We start from the raw sequence: 4627 nt of genomic DNA on the forward strand, positions 1-4627 counted from the left end.
GCGCATGCATGTGCACACACATACGCACTCGCGCACACACACACACACACACACTGTTTTGCCACCCTCGTGAGAGGTGACTAACCCTAACCCACCCTGTCCTATTTCCAGAAAAAACATGACCTTTCTGTTTGGAAAACTATAAAGTCTTGGCTCATGAGAAGTGACTGAATGTGAAATGCCATGGCAGGTGGGAGCGGGGGTTACATAGCAGCAGCTCTAGCAGGGTCCTCCCACTACAGACATCTCCCTCCCCGTGAGGCTCATCCCCCTGACATGACTGCACCTGGTGTCATGAAGTTGAGAACCACTGAGACAGTAACGCTTTTCCAAAAGTGTCGCCCAAGAGCGCCACATTCCTCTCCTTGCCCCATTGCTACAGCTCTGTGCCTCTACCCTCTCTTCTGAACTCTGGACTACAGCAAGTTTAAGATTTTTTTTTTTTTTTTTTTGTCCTTTTTGTGACCGGTAAGGGGATTGCAACCCTTGGCTTGGTGTCGCCCCCACCGTGCTCAGCCAGTGAGTGCACCGGCCATCCCTATATAGGATCTGAACCTGTGGCGGGAGCACTGCTGCGCTCCCAGCATTGCACTCTCCCGAGTGCGCCACAGGGCCGGCCCAAGTTTAAGATATTTTAAACTAACTCAATTAAAATGTAGTATCTTCTGTCTCTAATGACAAATAAAGTTTATTAAATTAATTTAAAATTTTTCTTTAGATATGCAACATGGTGAATTGGCAATTCTGAGTCATGACATTTTCAACTCTTGCCTAAATTATCTGGTAAAATTTGAGTATTTGGTACAAAACTTCAATTTCTCTCCTCACTTGGTGTAGGCGCAGCCTGAAGGTCTCAGTCAGCCATTAATATCCTAAATAATTAACTAATTTGGGTCCTTCAGAAACATGCTGTTAGTGGCTTTTTGGACAGACATGCATGAACTTCATATTGCACATACAAACAGCTTTTTTTTTTCCCCTGGGGAAAAAGCTCACTGGAAACAAGAAAAGGAAAAAAAGAAAATTTCTTCTAGGATTTTTGTCTAACGACACCTAAGCATATCTATTATATTGACTCCTTTTAAAATTACAACTACCTATTCTTAAGTTTCATGTTTTACTTTAAGCATGAAGTCATGAACTCATTGCACGTTATAAACTCAGCTCTTCTAGTTGTTAAAGTAAAAAAATACATACAGAGCAATCTCTAAGAAAAAAGTTTTATTTGGGAAAACAGGATTATAATCCGGGGTATATACACAGACCAGGGTGATCTTCTGGGTGTCCAAGAACAAAGAAAGCGTTGGGAGTTTTATTAAAAGGAGAAGTGCTACATATCGTTTTCAAAGAAAGCTCATTGGCTCTAGTGAAGTTTTAGGAGTTGGCAGGTTTTGATTGGTGAGCGATAGCAGTAGATAAAATTAGTCTCAGAGTCATGGCAGGTCGTTTCAGCAGCTACTGCGTAAAACTGGTCTCAGGGTTACAGCAGGCTGTTTCAACAGCTGGGTTTGTAGAAAATTCTTATTGGAGCAGGTGCTATGTGTTTCAAGTGCTTTTTCCTTTTAAAAATCTTTTAGTGGTTCTTCTTGGGAAGTTCCATTTAAACTTCCTGGAGCTCAGCCCAGCATGAAGATGCCGAGGAGGACCACCCCCAGTCCCTTGGGGTTTGTCGCCCCCTAAGACTGGTGAGGACTGGAATGCAGCCTGTCCACTTCTTTCTTGCTGCCCTCACAGGGAAGCATTCAGATCTTGCTTCATGGTAAGGATTCTCTATAATCACTGGAAGTAAAGCAACGTGGGTGATGAGCACAGCTAACAAACGCTGGAGAGTTTCCAAGCACGCAAGTTCCAAGAGTGGCTTCTGTCCCTGGGAGGCCTAGCAGTCACTGGCCTGGCCCCTGAGGCTCGGGAGGGAAAGAGAAGAGCCTGCAGGACTGAACTGAATCACAGAAACCCCAGGCAGGCTAATGACTTTCAGGCCCCAAACCAACTAGTCTTTGTTATATGTCTGTTCAACCTTTATTTAAGGCAGCAGAGTTGACACTGGACAGGGCTGTTCTGTAGATTTCCACCAGAGGAGTCTACTTGCTTCAGCAAGAAGTAGGATCTATTCATATTTTATCAGTTATATGGAAACTTGAGACAACTGGCAGCAGGCAGCAGACGTCTGAGTTATTACAGTAACATTCTTTGGCCCTTATGGTGTCCCAGGAGGCTGTCCTAATTCCCCTCTAGGTGCTGTGAGCCGAAGAAAGGGCAGGATCACATCTTCAGGGAGTAATGCTAGGAGTCATGGGAGTCACAATCAGAACAGTGATCCCAAATGGGCCACCTGGTGTGGAAGGCCTGAGGCAGGTTTCAGGTGCCTGAGCACGAGAGAGGACAGGTATTTCGTGAAGTGGGGAGAAAAGGAAGTGAGAGCATGTGTCATGGGGTTGAAACAAATTGTGCCACCCCCCTTCTTCCTTAACAGAACCCCAATTTTGTGTGGGGTAACAATGTGTCTAGTCCAGTCCCCCCAAAAACAAAACAAAAACCAAAAAACACATCACTAGGCTAAAGTAATCATAGCAATCCCATTTGCGCTAGGCCAGTATGTACTTTCCCAGTCTGATTATAAGGGTGTTACCGTTGTAGCCAGTGACAAGTAGAAAGCTGCTGGGAGTTTCTGCAAAGAACTTCATTTTCTGATAAGAGATGTGGGAGAGTTTGCTTGTCCGCTCCCACCCCTGGCCTTTGAGGACAGTCGGGAAACCTGGAGGTGCGGCACCCATCTTGATAAAGGACGCAAAGGCAGTCTCCTGATCAGATTATAGAGCTCCTGCTCCAGCCCTGAAACTGCCTTTCCCCAGTCTTCTTGTCTGTGAGATCCTGAAATGTGTCAAGAGCTGAACTCCCTGTTAGTAGGATGGCACTGGTCTTGCCTTGGTCTGGGCATTTCCCCATTCACTGAAATGCCAAGAATTTAAAAAAGGCCCTTTCAACTTGGAAAATAAGGTTCTTTACTTCTGAGAAATTTCCCTTGAATTGAAGGTATCATCATCATGAAATTTCAGAACTTCAGGGATAAAGAAAACATCCTACAATCTTTCAGAAAAACAAAACAGGTCGCAGAAAGGATAATGCATGACCTCTCAGCAACCACACTGGAAGACAGAAGACAATGGAGAATGCCTTCAAAATGCTGGGCGGAAATTTTTTTCAACCTAGAATTCCATACAAGCCAGAATTTAAATTTGAGGGATGAATAAATACCTTCAGATATTAAAGGGCTCAAAAACTTTAGCTCCTGTGCTGTCTTGTCCTCCTGTGAAATAAGGGAGTTCATCAAGGAAAAGGCGTGGATCCATGGATCTGACTCTCAGAATCTCTAGATTGGTGACATCCAGTTCCTAGGCTTTTGGGTGGCTGAGAAGGTTCCTTCTGGAACCTCTTCAGAGCTCCCATCACCTCTTACATCATGTCTAACCCACTAATCCAACCCAACTCTCTATCACTCCCCCAGTTCCCCTGCCTTTTGTTCCCCTCCCTCAGTATGTCTTCTTCCTGTCTCTACTGCCCCAAGGGATGGGACAGGTGGAAGCAGCCCCCGCTCACTCCCCAGTGCTGCAGTAGTAAAACACTTCTACAGCAATCGCTAACCATCTCCTGCTCGGAGAATCGAATGGGTACATCTGTTTTTGCCCTATTCAAACTCTGTAGCATTTAGTACCTGTTAACCATGCGGCCTTCCTTTTGGCTTATATGAGAATATTTTGAAGTAAATCTTTTCCTCCTGTTCTAACAATTTACAATTTCTTACAGCCTCCGCCTCCCATCTCTCTTAAGTGTAGAGTTTACACTGGTCTCTCTCCAAGTCCTCTTGATTTTACCTCTCATCAATCCTCTCCTTTCCAATCCCACTGCTGCAACTGCTTAGTTCAAGCCCTCATCGTTTGTCTATACTTGGTTAAGAGTTTCCTTCGACTGGCCTCCTGGATACCATCTTGCCTCCCACTCCCAAGCTATTCTTCATAGTGTAGACAAATTAATTCTGAAACAAATCTGATCATGGCGCTGCCCTCCTAAAAGACCTCTCGGTGACTCCTGACTACCTGCAATACCCAAACTCTTGAGTGAGTGCGTCCCCAAAGGCCAGCTCGTCTCGCAGCCGGGAGCCTGGGAAGCCACGTCGTACTGCTCCAGACCTTTCACGTGCTGCACGCTCCACCGCTCCCCGGCCTAGTTATCTCCTGCCCGTCCTTCCAGACCCAGCGCAAGCCTTCCCTCCTTTCTGCACCCAGGACAGCGACGATTCCCATTCAGGAGTCCGCCCTGCCGACGGGAGCAGCTCCGGGGCGGGGGCTGTGTCTTAGGCATCCCGGGGACCGCCAGCCAGGCGCGGCGCCTGACGCAGGTTCCGTAAATGCTGCCGAGGAAGGAACGCGTGAATAGAAAAACAGAAAAGCGTCTTCTCCCCCTGGCCCTGCTCCCATCCAGCTCCGGGCCTGGGCTTCGGTTTCCTCTGGAAACTCAGACAAGAGGTGCAGGTGCCTTCGCGCCCCGCCACAGGGCGGCACGGGAGAGAACCGGGCTGCAGGTGGCTGTGCACACAGCACCGGCCCGCCCAGGCCCCGCCCAGGCCCCG

The sequence above is a fragment of the Galeopterus variegatus genome, unplaced genomic scaffold (genome assembly GCF_000696425.1).
Source record: "Galeopterus variegatus unplaced genomic scaffold, G_variegatus-3.0.2 Scaffold9101, whole genome shotgun sequence".
In the NCBI taxonomy this organism is placed as follows: Eukaryota; Metazoa; Chordata; class Mammalia; order Dermoptera; family Cynocephalidae; genus Galeopterus; species Galeopterus variegatus.